Genomic DNA, 22,627 nt, shown 5'->3' on the forward strand with positions numbered 1-22,627 from the left:
AGACGACGAGACGAAAAAACACTCAAAACACAACCAAGTTTTTCAAGCATCCTTTTATTGGATAAGCAGTACAAAGAAATGCCCCACTCTGCCTCACAAACAGGACACGTTCATTGATGTTTATTAAACTGCATTGCAAAACAACAACTGAAGGTATAAGCTAATTGGTTCCACAAACATATACTGCAGAACAATCGTTTTTTTCTTTTATATCGTTTCTCGAAAGAAGCGAAGCGCCGAAAACGTGAATCAGATAGGGTGTCTCATTCTCGTCCCCCATAGCCTTTAGCGCTTCTCTTAGCCGGCGAGGCCTTGGTACGAGAAACAAGGGGTTCCAGGGATACAAGATTTTTGAATTTATTCGATTTTTTTTATTAGCAGTTTGAAACAAAGAAATCTTGAAAGAAGTAAAAAGAATGATTTTTTTTTTTTTTTTTTTTTTGTTTTTTTTTTTTCGGGGCGGGGCGGGACGAAAAGGGCTTTAAGGACGAGAATGAGTGCGTCTCTCCCCAGTCTCACTCTACGTCTAGACACTCGCTACAGACCTTTCGTTTTACGATCGCGCGAGTTTGCGAAAAATACGACTGTTTTGCAGTCTACACAAGCCCCAAATAATTTGTACCTCTCCGGGTAACGCCATGATATGCAATGAAGAATTTAATTGGCTTTGTGCAGGTTCCTTTTTTCTATATACGATCGCTATACTATATAAAGAAAATTGACTATACAGCAGTGAATCACGACCAGGGAATTGTGTGTTTCGGCAGGCAAATGAATAGGTAACTTACGTTTAAATTTTTATTTAGTCTCTTTTTAGGGCTATTTCAAAGAGATTCTAAGAAATTTACATATTAAATAACACTAAAAATGGTCTTGAAAGATTATATCAGCTTGTACATTGTTCCCTCCAAAGACATGGAATTTCCCCACTAAATATACAAAAACTATTTATGCATGCCTGCTGATTAAACTGAATAAGCTACTGAATCAACTTTGTTTGTGTTTTAAATCATGTAGGTATATATGGTCTGATTTCTTTAAAATTAAAACACAGAGACAAATATGCAAGCATTTACAATCAAACGGGTAATATAAGCAAACAAATGGTTAGAACCTTTGCGCATTTTGGTTTCGAACATGTACATGTTTGTTTAACTTAGCGGAGGCGTATATACAAATGTTACATGTTTTTTTTTACAAATGTTTGACCAAACCTGTCTGGTTTGTTCCTATTAAATAAATGAAATGTATTTAGTCACTAGGAAAAGATAAATAACTTTGCTTTGTCCAATATATGTAATTTCTTGGTTTTTTACCGAGTGATTCTTACTCCTTTTTACTCCCTGGGGAACAATGAAGCCGTTTTCCCATTAAAAAGAGCTATGTCGCCGTATTTTAAGTCATTTTTCTGATAAGATATAGATTTAAGTAAACCTTAAAAGAAGAATTTTTTAACACGGAAAAACACTAAAGGAGTAATAAAACTCGAAAATATACAATGGTGGGTTTGACTGACGAAGATAAAGAAGAATTGAGAACGACAATATTGGAAAACCTTCGCCAAGTTTTGAACAAGTTGCGTTGTCCATGACATAGCTCCGTTAAGATCTAATTCCTCACTCATAAATATGTCTGGACTTGCCAAAATTTTAACTGGACTCAAGCTGGTCACGTGGGCCGGGGTTAAGCAATGGCCTAGACGGCTCCGAGAACAATGTCTAGTAAAAAATGAAATGCACCTACGATTTTCGCTTTTATGCAGTTTTGTACGGCGTGTCTGCCGGGGTACAAACTAGGTGAAGCTAAATATGTCAAGATAGAGATCAACTGCGAATAGAAATGCGAAAAATTAGTTGTCGCTCCTTTTAAATAAATGACGTGACCGTCGTAATAATCCTAGATACACGTTCTCTAAAGCACGAAGTTTTTGGCCATTTCATGTTTGTTCCGCAGAGGAAGTCAAAGAAACGATACAAGATGTATAACGCACGTGCTAAACTATTGTTTTGCGCATTCAACCTTTTTTTTGTGACGTTTTCGTTAATTGCCGTTGGCGTCGTGGCTTGCTAAAACTTCCTGGTGAAAGTAGCTCTTTTGTTCTGCAACGTAAGTAGCAACGAGCCTGACGAGGCCATTTTTAAAAAAATCAAAAAATTTCCGCAGCAGGAACTATAAAATCAAAATGACTAATATTTTAAGTCAACTTTCTGCGTCAGGAATAAAACAGTTTTTACCTTTACTTTCAAAAGATTTCTGTTTTGACTCTTATTCCATCAACAAAACTGCACTTTGTTCCGGCAGTGGAGAGGATTCTTTTAACGAGCCCCGAGGAAATTATATGCAAATTATTATCGCGAGATTAAGGAAGACGGTGATAGTTTTAAACGGTAAAACATATTTAGATGTAGCTCACAATTACAACGAAGTTTAAAAAACCGTTTCTCGCAATTTATATCAACTTTGAGAAGCATGCACAATTAATTAGGATTATTACGACTATTACGCCTACAACTTATTAAGAAACAATGGGATTTGGACACATATTTTCCCCACCTTAGCTTGTGATAATCTTTATATTTATACCCCCATAAGTATTCCTTTAAAGGTCCGTTCGGCTGCTTAGTGGAAACTGTTCGGTGCGGTTGTCGGATTCCGGTCGCAAACGAGGGAATACGTTATAAAGGATAGTTTTGACTCTTCTCTTTAAGTCTTGTTTTCTAAGGGTGTATGCCAGCGGATTGAATACCGATGTGCACAGCCTTAGGTAGTGAATGGTCAAAATAACTTCGTATGGTATCTGACTTTATAAAGATGGTAAAGCAGCAACAGTTCTTGAATAAAATACGGCAGCCAAAAGAAGACGTAAAGGATTAGAAGCAACACACACGTCATCACAGCTCTTCTTTGCCGCTTTTGCAGCCTGTGTTCGGATTTGATGAACTCCGCTGGGACATTTTCCCGCGCAATCCTCTGACACTGTCTTCGCAACAACAGCAGCATGCGCGCGTCAAGAACAGACATGACTATCAGTGGAACGACGAAAAACACGATGATATTAAACAACATGTATATTGTCTCTTTCTCATATACAAGGGCCATATCTTCTTTGGCTGTAGCGACGGTGACATTCCAAGTCCAGGATAGGTGAACTAAAGACTGACCAAGACTGATTAACCATGTGATTCCAAGGGCTATTAACACTCGACCACGGGTGATAATATCACGGTAACGTAAGGCCCACATAATGTAAATGTAACGATCGCAGGTCATTACGGTGATGTGCAGCACGGTGGAGAGGGCCATAAATCTGAAAAATGTGATAGAACTCGCACATACGGAAGTTAAATGTGTAGCATTAGTGCAGGTCACAAGAAGAGGAATACCAACGAGTCCCACAAGGAAATCAGACAATGCTAAACTGGCGAGGATGATGTTACTTGCTTTTCTCAGAGACGAATAGCAGCCGATAAGAAGGATAACACCGCCATTTATAACCAGAATAAAAACCATGAAGACTAAGGGAGGAATTGTATCAAGAGAAAAGCTTGCAGTTTGAGGAGAAGCGCCTGCAGTTCGGCCGGTGAAGTTATCTGACTCGGCTGTCATATTTCCTTCGTTTTTCTGATAACTCATGATATGATACCCGCGTAGTGTAGGCTTTATCTGAAAGCGCTGTTTGCTGTCGATCTTTATAAACAGACTTAGCTTGGTTTTTTTTTTACTGACGTCCCTGACTTGAGTGGTTTTTTCAAAAAGCGTTTTAAACTGAGGAACCACTTTGCTAAGAGGTGCTTCTTCTAGAGATCCTTGCTTCACGCGTCTCTATCTGTGAACAAAACGAAAGCAAAAATCGATTTTAAAAAATTTCCATTCAGTTTATCTGTTGTAAAAATTAAATAAATTTCTTTGATGTTGGCTCTGGGAAAGATTTGTTAGCTCAGCTGCTTAGCCAGGTTGTCTGTGATAATTTGCATGATAACAAACGTGCGAAATAATCGGTTTTTTAGCTTGAAACCATCAATTAAAAAGATGGTTTTTGAATAATATATGGTCGCGTCTTTTAAAACATTTCAAACTTAAGAAAGCATGGTTTTGGTATTGAATTGTTCTTTTATTTTAAATGTATTTTTTTCTTTAGGGTAAAAGACTGTACTATTAGTTTAATAATTTCAAAATCAACGTTTTGTGGATAAGCAACTGAATTTGTGATATATTTTTTCTTTTGAAAAACCCAAATATTATTCTATCTAACATAGGGTAAACCCACGTAATATTTGTATAATTAGTCAAGAAAATAGCCGATGAGATAAACGAGATGTCAGCCTGATATAAGGCACGTTTAATTTGCTGTTACGAAATGGCTTCTCGTTTGTGAACAAAAAATCCTTTTGTTAGTACACGTATCAATAATTTTACCTTGGCCCTAGAATAAACAAGTCCGCGAAAAGACACTGCGATCGAAAATAAAGTAGATATATGTACATTTCTATTATTTCACATCAATACACATTTCCGGACAAAATATTCAAAAGCTGTATCGTATGTAAACCAATTAGGTCTTCTTTTCCTTTGAAGTAAATAAAAGTTATTTCATTCAAAGATAAGCCAACTCGGACCTGCCAAGTGAATATCAGTTAATGTTCTTTCAGCTGTTAAGTCGGAGTTATGCTAAATAAATTTGTTATATGCCCGTTCGGTCTTTAAGGAAGAGATATTTTGTTTTGATCGCACAACAAATTAATATAGATAATAAGCATGTCGTGTGTTAGGCCCTGACCGAAAAACACATAATACCACACGATTGTTAAGAAAAGAATTATTTCTAGACTCACAATTAATGAAAGAAAATTTTGTTAAGCATCTAATTTCCTGCCAAGATACCTTACCAAAGCAACCATGTAAACAGTCTAGCTAGCGCCATTGTCACGAAAATTGCATTCTACTTACCACGCTGTCAGTTGTTTATAATAAAGATTGCTGTTTGTACTGCCTACTTATATTGCTCCACACTTGAGACAATATTGGTGAAAGCCAAAAGATGAGTCTAGATGACAACCCCCGCTACTTTGTTCCTGCCGACGAGTTTTAAAAACGCGCCGAATTCAATTGTAGAATTCGAAATTTTTTAGTTATTCTGTCATAACATTAAAAAATGCAACGCAATGCCAAGTTCGGCTTGTTTAAAACCTATTATTATCATCAATATAGTTTGCATTAATAATTATTACAACACGTTTCCTCCATTTTATTTTGTGGTTTCTTTCCCACTTTTATCATTTATTTTTTTTAAGATATATCAGCAAAAATCTAGAGGAAGTATTTTAAACGTTATCTTTTAACTAGAGGCTGAAAATATTCCGACATGTTTTTAACATATTCGCATAGCAATTAACTTGAAAATAACTACTAAAGATTTAAACAACATCAAAATATAGGAATCAAAAATTGGAAAAATTATTATGGTAAAAGCGTTTTATTTGGTCCTTATATACAAAAAAGAAATTATGTTTCTTCAGGGGGAAATGTTTAACGGAAAGAATAAGTTATGTTAATATAAAATAGCATTCAAATTCAACAGCAATTAGTAAGTTGTGCTCACTCGCAGTTTCGAACATCACAGTTTTTAAGAACGAAATAGATACTGTTTGGTCTTCAGAATTTCGCTTTGTTTCTCGTGAAAGGAAATTAACTCACTGCAATTTATATACTACTTTCTAGAACCAAAAGTATTCACTAAAACATACGAAACCCCTCGGGGGCTGATTTGTCTTTTCAGCTTTAGACAGGGGCTAGAAAGTTGTGCTTCTTAATTTTGGGTATCAGTTGATGTCGACCTACTATTTTTATCAGGGGTGGAAGCAGAATAGTAAATAATGAATAACTGGTTTCAAAAGAAGCTAAGGGAATAATGAATATGTACTGTAGCTGGGTTTAAGGAGCCAGAATAACGAATAGTTACGTCCTGTTAACGGAATAATGAATGACGCACATTTGTATTGTCTTGCAAAATTATCGCATGAATGAAGTTCGTTTGATTCTTTCTAGCTATCTGAGCACCGTGACTTACTGGTTTACTTAGAATAGAACGTGGATTGATTTTGGTCGGAACTCACATGTTCTTTTCGCAATTATCGCATGAATGAAGTTCGTTTGATTCTTTCTAGCTATCTGAGCACCGTGACTACTGGTTTACTTAGAATAGAACGTGGATTGATTTTGGTCGGAACTCACATGTTCTTTTCGCAAACCTTTCCAAAAGTGGAGTTGACGCTATAGACGGAGAGCTTAATTAATAATGAATATCGTGGAAAATTTACGAATGAATAATGAAAAGATAGAAAAAAATGCAAGGAATAATGAATAAGTGGGGTCCAATTATTATTCCGTTTCCATCCCCGGGTCACCCCCGATATTTTTAACCTGTTTACTGAATATTAAATAGAAACGACCAGAAACAAGACCCTATGTTTTCCACGGTTTTCGAGATTGGCTGTATTTGTTTTGGAATACGTATAATTAAGTCTCTTTAGCGTGGCGGAACAACTCGTAGAACAGGCAAACTTAGGTGCAATTAACGATTACTGCAATCATTGATGCGATAAATGATTTTTATCGTAGTTTTCTCTGCGATTTTCGTCGCGCTAGGGTTTGCAACTCCAAATCACGCGTGTAACCAGCTGCAATTTCAGTGGGATTTGGTCGTGATTTCAGCCTGATATCGCCCGCGGTTTCGAACTTAGACGAAAACAATACTATTTTTGTTTAAAAGGCGTACTGTACGACTTCGATACAAAACCTCTGTTTAGATTTTTGAACGTTTCGTCGAATTTATAGCGATATCGCGCGCTCAAATGGCGCTACCGCGACAAAACTTGCACTGCGAAAATCGCCACAAGATTTGTACCAAGAAAACGCCTTTGTAAAAGGGCCATTATTTTCCCGCCAATTCTATACGCGTGTTGGTGTTGTTGTGTCCAGTCCCTTTCGATACTTACCTGTTCGTCCAGTTTGTGTTCTATGTGTCTCCTATAAACTTATATTGAGCGGCCATGCACACGAATATTTCGCTCAGGCGAATTATATTCGTTTTGCGTTAACTACTCGGCCGTTTTGAGAATTCCAAGTTTCGATAACTTGGAACTGAACAATACAACGATGATCTGTTGCTTTTTTTTCTTGCAATAAAGTGGTTTTATGAGCATCGAATCAATTTTTCACCGGTCAATTATGGTAAATCATGATCTTTTGAAGTAGTTAATGGCATCGAGACATGTTATGTCTCAATTGTCAATTACACTGTTGAGCAAATAGCTTAAAGAAGTGGAAAAACTCTCTTGGTCAAAAGACGGTGAGCAGAAAATCATTTTCACCTCATTTTAGGAAAAGACTTAATGGAACGGAGTTGAATGCTGCGAAATATATTGTGTTGGTTGAATTCCTATCAGGAACGCAGGATATGTTTGAGAATACGCTGTAGAAGAATAACCACTCGCTTAAGTCATAAACAACATTTTAGAACTTTCTGGTATGGTATACATGTAATTTTTTAGTAAGCTAATTAAAAAGGTTCACTTCTGCAGTCTCATGTTACTAAAAGAAAGTCATTTTCACAGACTAGACGGGAAGTTTGGAGAGCACAAAAGAAGCGTAAGAGTTGCTCGAGGCGATAGCCGAGAAGTAACTCTAGCTTCCTTTAGATACGGTGTTATACTGTATGGTTTATTTTTGTTGCGGGGGTTTTTTTTTTTTTTTTTTTTTTTTTCTTTGAACAAAAAAAATTTTTTTTTTTTTTTTTTTATAAAAAAAACTCTAGTGCTCTTCAAACTTTCCAAGTGCACCATAACTCGAAAGTGCACAGCTAAAAGCATGAACCAATTGTTTTATAACATTGACAGTGGAAATGTACATTTAAACCCGCGCGAAAAAAAATTCTGGCGAAGCTATTTGCGTGCGCTACGCTTGGATTATGGTGCACGCTTACGGTCGCTTATACGTATACTGGATTTGATTGCGCGGCTCTGCTAGCTATGTTATAATTTTGTTTAGTTTTCATGCGTTTGTTCTGTATGCAAGATCGAGACGTCGATCATGAAACGTCGTAGTGACATGTTTTTTTGACCTCGAAACACTTAACGAAATGGTTCACGGAACCACTTTCATTCTAGTAGTCAAATCTACTTGTAATGTTGTTCTCCTTCCTATTAAGTGTTTGTTCGTTCAAATAAAAGTTGTTTTCGGGCTTAAAAGTTTAAACGAAGCAGCAGAAAGCAAAGTACATGATACTTTCAAATACTATTCTTAAAGGGACCGCCGGTCACGATTTTAGCCAAACTTAGGCATTGAAAATGACCATCAAATTGGTTTAAATATATAAAATAACCTCTTAAAACCAGTGAAGGAATATTTGAGTAACACACTAAATGCAAAAGAAGGTACGGATGGCCAGAAGTGTCAAGGGTTGAAACGGATTGTGTGCTATTTATTGGTCCGGCGGAACAGTTTTCAAAGTTAAACTTGTCTGCTTGTAACTTCATATTATAACGCCCGGGAGACACATTGGGCTGCAACGAAGCTACGGTTTTGTCATTTAGAATCATAGAATCAATTTCTTTGCAAACATTTAGTTTCACAGCGAATATTTGGCAAAATTTAATAACATAAAATTAACTTAGCCGTGACACAGTCCCTTTAAATTTTAAATTTAGCAGCAGGAAGCAAAGTACATGAAACTTTCTTTACTATTCTTGACCACCACTGACTCGTGAAAGTTTAGGAGAACTCCAAAAAGCTGTACAGAAGTGGGGGGGGGGGGGGAGGGAAATCACGTTAGCATTCAGCAGTTACGGGAGAACTGGTGTGTGCCCCCTCCCCCCCGGAAACTTAAAAGTCTGGGTTCTCTGAAATGCCTTTTTGCATTCTTTCAGCATTTGTGGTGAAAAAGTAAAGACCTTGAATGACAGATTTTAAACTTACCAGGCGAAAGGGGACAGGGGGATTGGGGGGGGGGGGGATTTTTCATCGACTCCCTTGCCCTCTTCCCCTTCACTGTGAAAGCTTTTTATCACACAGCTGCTTATTGTTTCCCCGTTTCCCTTAACTTCCATACGAGTCTCTATAACTCGAAAGAAACCCCAAAAATGTTTTTTTTTTCCTACCTGTCACGAAAATTCCCGACAATCGGGAATATCATTTTACCTGAAGGTCCCAGATGTGTTAAATACTGGGTCACACTGAAAAGAAATGTCGACTCTGCGATATCTGACCTTGCACGTGTGCGTTATGGAGGACGATATTTTGATTTGTCAACTTGCCTGCCAAAATAAACCATCTGTCTAAGCTAAACATGTCAATGACGTTCCAGAACGACACGATTTTAAAATATTTTCACCGATTACTCACCCATCATGTCGAAATCTCTCGGCGTTTGGAAAAAAGAATTCTCGCGCACTGCCCAATCTTTCTACAACTGCCCCAGACGGTCAGCGATACCTTCGCCGACGCGTTTTCTTATTCGGAAATGTCTGAGACGGTCAGCGAGAAAAGGCGAAATTCTCGATCGTCTGGATATTTTTTTTGACATATGAAAGCCAGGTTTTATCCTGGCTAGAGGCAACACTTGACTAAAGTACTATGATTTTATCTACACTGGCTGGATAAATCCTAGTGTTTTACCATCTAGATGAAAGTTATTTAGTAGTAATTTCATGTGGTACTGTTTATTATGCTGTACAAGGTTGTTCTAATTTTTAATTCTGTGGATGAAACCCTAGTGTGTGACCATTCAAATACAAGCTATTGAGCAGTACTTTCATGTGGTGCTGTGTATTATGCAAAACAAGATGGTTCTAATTTTTAAAGTCTGTGGGTCAAACCCTAGTGTGTGAACACTCAAATGAAAGCCATTGAGCTGGTTATTTCATGTGGTGCTGTTTATTATGCTGTATAAGGTGGTTCTAACTTTTAATTATAAAGTCTTTGGATGAAACCCCAGTGTGTGACCATTCAAATGAAAACTGTTGAACAGTACTTTCGTGTGGTCTGTTTATTATGCTGTACAAGGTGGTTCTAATTTTTAGAAGTCTGTGCATAAAATCCCTAGTGTGTGACCATTCAATTGAAAGCTATTTTGTAGTACTTCCATGTAGCGCCATTTGTTTTGCTCTATTTTTTCGAAGCGAAAAATGTATTTTTGAATTTTGACTTAGCAGCGTATAAACAAAGCTAAAAACTAATAGTAAAATTAATAGTAAATACATACGTTTTACGAGGAGACCTTTATATTTCTTCTTCTTGGTTGTAAGGCACTTTTGTCTTTCAGACAGGTTAGGCTTCTTCCAATTGTTTTAAAACCAGAAAATACCACTCCAGCTTACAATAGTTCACGAGGCTTTTGAAACAAGATTATAATACAGCGTAGCTAATCCCGACGTGATGCCAAAAGATTACGTTATCACAAAAAGTCTAAAACAAAACATCGCCACGAGTTACTCCCTGACCTCTGTTCTGGTTGTTAATTGAAATTAAATGGGTTTTCTTTCCGGTGAGTTCTTACAATATCATAGACAAAAATTTGTTTGTAAACGAATGGTTTATTTGATTCAAAACATTTTAGTTTGTTATGTTATTGAATAAATTCAGTCTTCGGATTTATGTGTCTGCAGCTAAAAATTGGTTTTGGAGTTTCCGTGAGTCTTTAAAACCAGCTTATCTTATCGTAAACGCCTGTCTGTCTTGAATCCACGAGCTGGCGAGCTTAAGATGCCTTGTCACTTTACGAGATATGTTAAGATAATTTTGTAGTCAATTTATCTTGCGATATCACGGAACTAATATAGCCCTTTACGCTAAGGACCAAAATTTATCCCGTACACTTTGCACGATATGCATTAAAAAGAATAAACTAGATCAAGACTTTTACCTTAAAAAGTGACCAGATTCCACATTCTTGTTGCTTGTCTTCATAAATTTGTTACGAAACTGATATGAGAATTTAAAACCTATCATACCCGGCCACTGTTTTATATATTGCTAATTAGGCTAAAAATGCTTACTTTCCAAGCTCAAAGGTTACCCGACGAATTTTCTATGAGCGTTATCGGTGAGAAGTGAAGAATGACAAATAAAAACTACTTAGTTTATCTTAGAGTACATGTCTAAAGCGAGTAGGACGTTTTGCTAATAGATAACTTGGTGATTTAATTATCAATGCCAAGGTCGAAAGAAATCAGACCATCGCTATTGATTAGACTACGAGCCCCAGTATATTTTAAGAGAATAGTCCGACGACGGGTGAATGCGTCTCGTTGACTATCTCTGATGAAAATTTAAAACAAGGACTAGCAGTCTAATTGTTTTGGAAGGTGCTTCAAGGGATTTCAATCCAAAACCTACAATTTGATGTACTTTTAATTGTCTGAACCAAAAATCGAGAATATATATTTTTTCATTTCAAGAGCAAAGCCCGCGCGATCCGGCGTGCTCTATAAGCGAATAACAGACAAAAATGGGAGAGCTAATGAGATTCGTGGATTTCCAATATATACAAACACTTTAGCCGGTGGCCGGTGTCTACTAAAACCGCACTAGCTTTTTCCTGTCTATTCTTTTTTGAAGCCATATTACCCGCAAACATAAATACAAATTAGACATGGCGTAAACGACCGTGTTCAAAGCTGTTTCACTGCAAGCTGAAGCTATATTCGGCAAAATATTCCACTAGTAAACATTTACACTGTGTTAAGACTGCAGTTTTGCTGGCAGAAGCATGCAGTTACATTTTCACTTTTTCTTTCGATTTCCGTGACAGCAAAGCTAATATAATTTATTTAAAAAATAGCAATGGAGGAAATGTGGCATTACCATAAATTTCCATATTTGGTATTCGATGCCAACGGCAGATGAAACGGCAGATTGAACGCTAGTCGAAGAAAAAAGAAAGCAGGCGGAATTTCCTCTACGTTCGCAAAATACACATTTATGCAAAAAAAAAAAAAAAAACATTGACGCAATAGTCACGTTTCAAGTCGATCGGCCAGGAAACAGGAAAAAAAATAAAAGGGTTCATTATAATTTGTCCCGGGGGGAATCCTTACAGTCGACTTTACGGGGAGGCTCGGCGTACAATAGGTTTAGAGATTTCACCTGAGTTGGAGTATACGAAAGGATAAGGAAAACTGAAATTTAGGTCTTTAAAAGGACCTTCCAGAATATCTCAAAGACCCACCTTGCTTTCAAGGGGCAGTATCACCAAGATTTATTGCAATTTGAAAATCCCATGTAGGTGTTGGTATGAATTGTAAATCCACTCATAGTGGCCTGGCCTAACGCTTGCTAAAACGTACTTTACAAGTCGCTGGAAATTGGTAAAACGTGGTTTGGGTGCAGACTGGTAGGAAAGAAGTGGCCTAAAACTTAAAAACGTCGGGCCGATGTTTTCAAGTTTGACAGTTTTAATTGAAAAAATATTTCTTAAAAACCATTGATTGCGGTTTATTTACATCTTGTAGAATGATTTTATGCCTTTCTTTTGTTGTTTAAAGGTTATTTTGCTAAACAGTGGGTGCATCTTCGTAATTCAGTCTAGAATATTTTAAGGAGTTATTCAAGTAAAAATTTAGAAAGAAATGCAATATCCTTTCTGCAGGTGTGTGAGAGGGGTAACATTTTACTATTGAAATTCGAAGATATACTTAAGTCCTGTCTTTCCTGTCGAAAATGCTTTATGAAAGGGTAAGGTTTTAGACCAGCCTCCGCGTAAAGTAATAAATTCGACTAACCCCCCACCCCCCGGAGTTTGTTACCGGCACAGTTAATCAGGAAAAGCTATAAAGTTTTATGTCTGCTTGTTCGTGATTGAAGACAAAACACGATTTCGTATTTTATGGGGAGAGTCTATATCAGTCTTTAAAATGGTTTTATCTGATAATTATTTACCGGTATAAAACAAAAGAGGACTTATTAAATTACGACTAGCGAAGTTCGCTAACGCCCGTTAAAAAACAAAACTCGAAGAACGTCCAAACTGAATTGAACATTCACACATAAATATCGGCATATAGGTATTTGCATGTATTAGAGTTTTCCGATTAAACGGAAATGGACGACTTTTTCCACCTGTTATAGCTAATTAGATGCAAAGTGCCGTTTGTTTCAATTTTTACAATGAAATTTCAGTTGTTATTATTGTTTACGAGTAGATTAAATTAGCAATCCTTGCAGTAAATACAATGTCTCGTGGTGGAATGCAAACTATACTCTTTTTAAACTGCTTGAAAATCAAGATACAATTTTACGTATCACAGTTTTCCCAGAAAAATATATTGAAAACAGCAGTATATTTTCTGAGACAACTGAAGAAAAATGTTTTTAGGTGCAAAGTATCCATGGTGTAAAAAAATAGTTACTGAAAGGAGGCGGCTTTTTTATCGCATACGTAAAAGCTTGTGAAACCTGTGAAACTCACAAGTAACGTAAAACAAAGAACGACCAAGACAACAAAGAACCTCGAAACAATAAAAAGCAGGAAAACAATAACCCCCAAAACAAAGAAACATTTTACAAGTTCTTACACCAGAGTAAACCCCAAACGTTAACGAACATGAAGTTTTCGCAGCATAACTTTTTCACAACTTATTTTCCATCCAAACAGTTGCCATTTGTGGACTTCACACTTCTCTAAGGTTATGCAACTTGCTTTTTGCCACCAAATAAATAGAAATTTGGGAGTTGAAAATGAGGCGGTATTTTTTGTTCTATTTTTTCTTTTCATTTGCACATAAAAATTCCACGGGTAAACATAACATATCACCTTTTTTGTCGCACCTTAGGAGCGAGTACAACAGGCGAACATCACACGTATCTTGTTTTCTATCTTGCCTTTTGTTTCAGAACTAATTCTTCTTTCTTTCGAAACTGTGGCCATGTCATGTGGACTGACTGCCTTAAGATATGCCATTTGACGAGGGCAATACTTTTTGAGAGCTGCACTGCATGGTGTTATTACACTGCCCTCGAGTAGTGGACAACACGCGCGGAAGAAAAAGTTACCAAAGCGTAAAATGTCAAATCATCGATACACACCTATTGAGAATGATGATTGTGCAGGCTGTTGAGAAATGTGGCCGCGAGTGGCGTAGCGTGCCCATGGTTAATGGTTGGAAAAATTTTTGTGCATTTTATTCGAAATAAAAAAGATTTTTTTAAAATTCTTACATATTTTATTGGCAATGCACCATAGCTCTCTATAACGAAACGTGGATCGCGCAAAATTTAAGATTTCCTGATTTCGAGTTTTCTGTTTACCGTTATTACGGTAATATCGATTTAGTGAGTAAGAAATACACATCATCAAAACTTCAATTCTAGAGCAATAACTAGTGTAACTTTTATGTCAATCCGATGAAGGGAAATTTTCGGTTTGGTCCCGAAAAAACTGTTGAACCCAATCCCAAACTTGACGGCAACATAATTTTCTTCTGGGATAGCTTTTGACATTTTAGACTACCGTAGAATCCCACTTTCCTGAGGGATAGTAAAACAGAGAAAACAAGCCAGCAGATTAATGTACTTTTAATGGGTTAACTAAGTGAATTTAATAAGATTTTCAATAGGCGGAAAAATGTGTTCTATTTAAGTGAATTTTCCGCTAAATCGGAAAACTCTATTTAGGAATTCCCTGAAGTCCTCACTGGTCATTAAAGTATTTTCATTATTAAAATAATGAACGAGAACAGCCCCTTAAATAATTGTTTATTTTCCGTATTAACACCGAAATACTGGCTTCAGTTCAAACCTTTTATGTTGTTGATGAATTAACATGATAAATGTTTTGTTTGTTTTTCGCGATTTGAATAAAACCTAAATAATTTAGAGGAGGAAAACGCTGCCGGGAAAATAACATTAAGAATTCAGGTAATGTGGATGGATATTGTAAAAACTATCAAAGCTTTTACAATGTTAAATGAACCTGATTTTGCTTTTTCGTATCAGATGATTCTCAAACTGAATTTCCGCTTTCACCGCCCCGTTAATTGCAAGAAATGAGAAGTCATTATTTCTGCACAAAACAATTCTAGATAGTTGGTACGGGTAGTAATTTAAAGCTAGACGCGCTTTCTATAAATGTCTGACAACATTTAGAGCAAGAATTAAGTTTAAGTGTTGATACCAAGAATCCGACGCAAATTGCACGACCATAGGAGAGGGCTGTCTTAACCAGTTAGATTTTTTCCATTTTCTAAAATAAAGTAGTGCCTAACTCTTGTGTGCAGCCAAAATCATTTTGTCAAGCCTACTAGGTCACCTATGAGAAGTACCGGGTAGTTTTAGAGAGATTAAAAGCTGCTATGCTATAGAAATTCAGCAGCTTCACATGTGGTGGTCGAATGAAATTAAAAGGCTGGTCTTTAAATACGAGAGGTGGCTGGTTATCGCCCAAAAAAATAATTGTCTTGCACGCGTGGTATGTTCGCTTAACTAGGAAAGGTGATCAGCTTCGAGAAAGCATCGCTTAGGAGAAGTGGTCTCTTACTACGAGTGGTCGGTCAGGAGAAATGGTCGCTTATAACGCCGGGGTCGCTTACGAAAAGTGGTTCCTTACAAGAGGAAGTAGGAGTTTCTAGCTGAATATTGACTGAAGTGGCAGAACAAAATCTCATTACCCGAATTTGCGAGCTGTAATTGTTACCTTTCCGAAAATCGTAGCTGGCGTTTTCCCGTATTCAAAACAACATTTTTACCTCACCGAAAACAACAGGTGTTATATTTCCTATATTAAGAAGCTTCGAGATGACGTTTCACTAAAGAAAATATGAGGGGATAACAGGCCTTCCGAACAAATATTCACCGAAATGATCCGTTGGCCATGGGTGCCTCTGTCGCGTACAAGATGCTGTTTCTTAGAAATTGTGAGCAGTTTGTTTGTTTGCGACAGCAGTTGAGTAACATAGCTGCAATGTGCTTTTATTTTTAAAATTTTTCTCATGCCCACTTACTAATTAAAAATCGCCAGTCAAGTATTTTTCTTACCTTTTCCCTTTTGCAGCCAGACCTTTATACGATCGAAATCTTCACCCAACCGTTTTCCTCTTTTTCCTCGTGTTGAACCTGGCAAGGAAAAAAACGTTAGCGTTTAGTGGATATTATTCTACACTTTTCGCGAGCAAGGGATTATTTTAACAGACGCGCGCCAGATGCAGTCTTTTTTCCCGTTTCTTCCAATTCCTTTTAAATGACGTATTCTATAGCAGGTGACCAATTTACATGATATTCATCATAGAAAGCTATTTGTATTGTTCGGTTGAACACCTTTTTAGATGCATTAAAGCCTCATTAAAAAAACCCGTGCTCATTGCGACCTTCATTAACGAGTCATTTCAAGTTATAGCGTGGGCATGCATGCACGTTTGAGGAATTGTGCTTACGTACACTTCTCCATATGATTAGGCTTTTCCTTTACTCAGTGAACATGAGCAAATTTTAACCTAAATGACTTTACACTATATAGGATACGTGGTTACAGTTGGTTCGCGTGACTTCCTGACATCCAAGCATGACTGCCTAAAGGAGCATCACGATATTTTAAGCAATTTTTTCCGACGTCTAAAATTACTGTTTTCAAATTGAAGGAAGTGAATACAATAGTGTTCTAAGGTATAAGAACACCAACGAAATAACACTTAGGAAGATTACCTCCCCGTTCTCACGTATCCAATTTCGTTTGAAAATGAACCGCAACTTTTTCTTTGCGGATCTGTCGTTAAACCACACGTATCCAGTGAAAACGGTGACCGAAAACGCAACTTCTTGAAAACGCTACCCTAAGTGAAAACGCCGTTTTCGTGTATACGTGTGAACGGTGAAAACGGAACTTTTTGAAAAAGATGACGTCACAGTATCTGATATTCTAGCGCGCCGGATAAGAATGTTTCACTGCCACCTTGCTTTTTTTTAAGCGATGACGATCGCTTAATGTCATCGTGCGAGTAGACGGGATCTTTCGGTCTTTCGCGCTGTTGCGATCGCCCAATGAGTAAGAATGAACGTTACATTACCAGAAATTAAGTTTAACCCAACAAGAAATCGACGCGTAGCAGAACACAAAAGCAAAATAAAAACCGTGCAGTAAAAAAAGGAACAACACAAAGTATAAACGAAAGAGACTAATTATAGCGGAGCTCGCAAGGCGCCGAAGGCGCCTTGTGCGGAGCCCCATAGACAGGCAAATGGTATGAAAGACATGGATAGCGGCATGGTTCGCGGGCGCGTACGGCGTACGTACGTACGGAGTTGCGCAACATGGCCGCCATAGTTTGATGGTAGAAATAGTGAAGCAAGAAGGCCGTATAAAGGCGGCCGTATAAAGGCGGCCTTTAAAATTTAAAGAGGTTTGAAAAGAAAAACAAGAAGCAATGAAACAAAATGTGACTGAAAATTACGTGTAGAAAGTAATCGACCGCCAAAAAAGTGGACATTGAGAGCCATAATCGATCGATGACTTTCGTGTCTATCTGTAAAGCCAGCATCGTACATGAAGGAGCATTCGAAAGCTAAATCGGGTTGATAGAATAAACAAACCATTTTATTGCTACGGGGTAAAAAAGGAAAAAAGAAAAAAAAAACTTGACCCTCTGGGATTGGATCTCACGACCTCCGGATCCGCAGACTGGCACCTTACCGATTGAGCTAATCCGACAGACTCTGAAAATGCACGTAGAATATATCCTATATCAATGTAATAGATATTGTGGAGTCTACTAAACTGCTGCGAAACTATAACAGGATCGCGAAACTATTTTCTATTGCTAGAAAGCAGATAATTTACTGTACTCTAAAGTAATTTTTCGTGCCATGAGTAATGATTTTGCCCCGCTTTAAGATTATTATTTCTGTCGTACTGCTGACATTCGGTTTAACCGTGAGCTATTTAAATTTGTCTTGAACCTATAAACCGCCATAAACATTAGTACTTTGGCCGCTTATTCACTAGAATGAAAACATTGTAAGCTCCAGTGAAAATTAAAGAGGTTTGAAAAGAAAAACAAGAAGCAATGAAACAAAATGTGGCTGAAAATTACGTGTAGACTGAGTAATCGACCGCCAAAAAAGTGGACATTGAGAGCCATAATCGATCGATGACTTTCGTGTCTATCTGTAAAGCCAGCATCGTACATGAAGGAGCATTCGAAAGCTAAATCGGGTTGATATAATAAACAAACCATTTTATTGCTACGGGGTAAAAAAAAAAGAAAAAAAAAAGAAAAAAAACTCGACCCTCTGGGACTTGAACTCACGACCTCCGGATCCGCAGACTGGCACCTTACCGATTGAGCTAATCCAACAGACTCTGCGTTACTCGTTGAATATATCCTATATCAATGTAACAGATATTGTGGAGTCTACTAAACTGCTGCGAAACTATGACAGGATCGCGAAACTATTTTCTATTGCTAGAAAGCAGATAATTTACTGTACTCTAAAGTAATTTTTCGTGCCATGAGTAATGATTTTGCACCGCTTTAAGATTATTATTTCTGTCGTACTGCTGACATTCAGTTGTTTAACCGTGAGCTATTTAAATTTGTCTTGAACCTATAAACCGCCATAAACATTAGTACTTTGGCCGCTTATTCACTAGAATGAAAACATTGTAAGCTCCAGTGGAAATTAAATAAATGGGGAGCTCCGCTTTTAGGCTTGCCTAAATCTATATATTATTCAAAAAGTCCTATTAGTTTTAGTAGACAGAAATTTCTTAATTCTTTCAATACACAGTGCCTGAGAGCAAGACACCGTTTGTCCTTTATCTTGCTCGCGAATCTCGTATCGTATAGCGTTTATCGGATGTCGTGCTACAATAAAACGCAACCTTTGTTAAAACAATAACGGGAAAACTAAGGCCCCGCCCACGCTGACCCGGGTAAATTTGAAAACGGAGAAATTTGAAAACGCCGCGTAAAATGTTTTCCTTCCACATTAACCCGGGTAAATTTGAAAACGATACCCACTTTAGAGGGCGTTTTTGAAAAGAACCGTTTTCGGTGACAGAAAACGCCGGTTCAGTGTGTACGGTTGGCCTAACCGGAGAAAAAAAAGATACGTTTTCAAATTTACCCGGATCAGTGTGGTCGGGGCCTAAAAGAAAATTAAAAATATAAATAAAAAAATATTACCGTTGTTCAACTGAAAATCGATGAAGAAAATGTATTATTTGCATCTTTGTGACTCCTTAATTTGAATTCCAACAGATCCTTACAAAGTCAGTGCTAATTTATGCAAACACTGACATTGCTTCTTATGTCAAAACATGTAAGCTGCAGTTTTATAACAGGCATTTCACGCACAAGTTGTCAGCTACGTTTATTTACGTGAATTTTTTGACAAATGTTGTGAAAATTATTGACTCCCTTGTGATACGTCATCGCTTCTGCATGCATTACGTGTCGTTTACTGAAATAAAATAATTTATTGAAATGAAATAACTACATCGCACTATGAAATAAATTGCAATTTTATATAATAAAAATGATCTTCAGCTTTGTTTGTTATAAATGCGTTAACAGTTTTCAATTGTCGTAAAGATCTATTTTGACTGAATAGAATTACCTCGCTAGGGGCCTTTCTTAACTTTTCCAAAGACTGAAACCAACTATACCAAATTTATGTGGAAAGCCTCTTAATTTTTGGCATTGGTACCATTAAAAAAGGCTTCAGATCACGTACATGTACTTTTAATAGACTTAAATTACCTTATGTACTTAATAAAAATTCAATAAACTTTTCTAGAATTAAAGGTTTAATTTCGCTTAATACAAAGGCCTAAGTAACCGTACCTTTCCCAAGGGTTATTATCGGCGGTTTTATCGGCACGAAAAATTCACGGTCAAACCCTACAACAGTTCACTTAATTTTCACTTTTTACTGATAAAAGGAAACTTTCTTTCTGTTAAGAGCCTAATGTTTATACTAACGTTTTGATCATTAAAAACGAAATCGTCAACTTCAAGAAATCCGTGATTCAACCATGCATGGTCGCCAAAGAGCGAAGAACTGTGACCAAGCAAATTTAATCAATTGTTATTACAAACAGCAAAAAATTCGTAGATTTAAAATTGCGCTTACAATGACCAGATCATTTTAATGATCGATTTTTAATGATCGATTTTAACAAAATGTATTAAACGTTTTTTTTTATAAAGTTGGGTGTAAACCCCTTTACATTAAGTAGAGGATTGTGTTAGAAGTAAGAAATTGTCTAATGCAAAACTAATCAGACAGGAACAATAGTGCTTATAGTGCTAAAAACTCGCCGAAAATCGAGTTAGAAAACTTCATAGCAGCTTATTTTTCCTTATTACTGATTTAAGAAAACTTTCTTACTGTCGAACGAGTCTAGCACGTTGCCATATGTTGATTAAAATTAAGGTTATTAGATGTACTTATTTCAGTTGGAGAGTAAACAGCAACAAACAAATCAAAAGAAAAGCGTTCAAAAACTACAAAGAACTCGTAGATTTTCAATTACACTTAAAATACGCGGATCAGTATATTTCCATTTCTTTTTTTTTCTGTGCTGATCTTTTCATACCTTTTAAAATGTTCTGCGTTCCGTTTTCTTCAAGCGTTAAGTAAACCACGCACCAGCAAATTCCAATACCTCTCGCTCGTGCAGTTTCAATATCTCTTTACCGCTTTGGAGCACTGTCCTGGACAGATTTCGGTAATCCACATGTGGCAAACTGGGTTTTACGTTGAAGGCCGGACAACAACTTAGAGTATAAAGGAATCTCAATTGGCGATTTGAAAGACAATTTTTGGCAATTTTCGTGCAGCACGCTACATGTTTTTCAAAGAACAGAAGCTACGCTTTTGTTCAAAGGCAAACGCGGTTTCTCAAAAGATTCTTTTCAGGACAACAAACAATTATACGATAAATATATCCATGCTTAAGCCAGATGCGCTTCAATGATTTGGCTTGTTGGCAGAGAAGTTTTATAGATTTTAAAAGAGCAATGTCACGATATTTTGATTTTTCTGATTCCTTTCAAATTGAAAAAAAAAAACTCAAAATAATAGTTTTCTAACATAGAAAAACAACAAAGGAGTAATAAAATCCTGAAATAAACAAGGATGGTTTCGACTGACGAAGATTACGACGGATTACGAGATGATGCGTTGCCCGTGACGTAGCTCCTTTACCATTATCAACCTCGTTCCCAGGGCCTCTCTCCTTTTCCTCCCTTGTCGTCGTCTCTTCTCGACGACAAGGGAGGAAAAGGAGAGAGGCCCTGGGAACGAGGTTGTACCATTATATGGTGAAACTAATGCTATCGAAAGTCGCTAACACCCGTGCGCCCATACTACGACATATCAGGTATTTAGTTTTATTGGTTCCGTTGATTCAAACTGATTAAACGACAGCTAAGTGAAACCGTTACAAGAATGAAAACGCAGACATAAATTTTTACTTAAATTTGTTGAGCATGAACACATTTACTCTGACAAGAAAATTCAAGTAAAAGATCAAAATCGTGAAATGCAAACGATATCCTAAGTTAAATTGTAGTCATTAAAATAAAACTGATGATCGTTTTCAAAGACACCAAAACAATGGTGCTAATAACTTGATTCTTTATGGTTTGGAAAGAGCAATATACAATCGTACAAGGTAAGATTACAAGAATCGTTGCATTATTGTGTTTTCCAATTTGTAGTTCTTTAGATGATCGATAGGCAGAAAAGACTTTACTCTTTTCCACTAGACATTTTTTGAGGGAAAAGTTTTGCCTTTCTGAGCGACTTTTCAAAGAATCAGATATACCGATTTATCGTCTAAACACATTCCGTCGCGAATAGACATTCAACTTATTTTTCTCCTCTTGAAATAAAATCATTTGTTTATTTTCTTTGATACGAAGTTCCCTTACTAAAATCATAAACTTCGCAAAAGATTTCTATCTACCATTTTTTGACAGTCAACCAGAGGTGGGTAGGGTATCATTGCAGGATGTCACGCTCTAAAAATATTCTATTACATCATTCTATCTATTTCTATGTAATCCTCCATAAATGGTCATCCACAGTGGCACATTTTGTCATGAACGCCCTTAAGCCCTTTCGCACACTCCCCTCTACTTGATGATGTCATCCTCCGGAAAGGAAAATGACCCTATACCGGGGGGGGGGGGGGTTAGGACGTCATGAGCGCCCCTTACCCCCGTACATACGAGCCCTGGCGCTGAACTGTCAAACTTAGGGTGCGTCTTTCGTCTTTCTGGAATGAGAATGGCCAGAATGTGAAATGCGCGCTTTTTTCTATTCCGCACTCCTATTCTGGAATGGACAGAACGTCATTCCGTCCATGATGTATCGATCCATACTCTTTATTTCGACTCCTTGATAGATTCCGAGAAATGACAATAGTATCCTAAGAGATAATTCCGTGATTCGATAGATATTCCGTACTACAGAGATAGACCAATGTTCACACTAGACTCCTTTCCGTTCTTTTTGATTCCTTCCTTGAGCACGTTTTTTAACTGTCAATCACGAGACTCGACTCAGACCTCGCAGGTCAAAATCGGCCCTAGTCCCTAGCTTATTTACAACACACTCCCCCCTGATTGACGGA

The 22,627-nt window shown here is 37.1% G+C and overlaps 1 pseudogene across 1 annotated transcript; it reads right to left on the minus strand.

The window, feature by feature from the left end:
• Positions 1-2,339: 2,339 nt before the first annotated feature.
• LOC144628339 (histamine H2 receptor-like) lies at positions 2,340-16,198 on the minus strand (annotated as a pseudogene). The gene is made up of 2 exons (XR_013566238.1): positions 16,027-16,198; positions 2,340-3,826 (listed from the first exon to the last, which is right to left on the minus strand). The product of XR_013566238.1 is annotated as a histamine H2 receptor-like (transcript).
• Positions 16,199-22,627: the final 6,429 nt, after the last annotated feature.

The sequence above is a fragment of the Oculina patagonica genome, chromosome 10, assembly GCF_052425735.1.
Source record: "Oculina patagonica isolate OP01 chromosome 10, crgOcupat, whole genome shotgun sequence".
NCBI lineage: Eukaryota > Metazoa > Cnidaria > Anthozoa > Scleractinia > Oculinidae > Oculina > Oculina patagonica.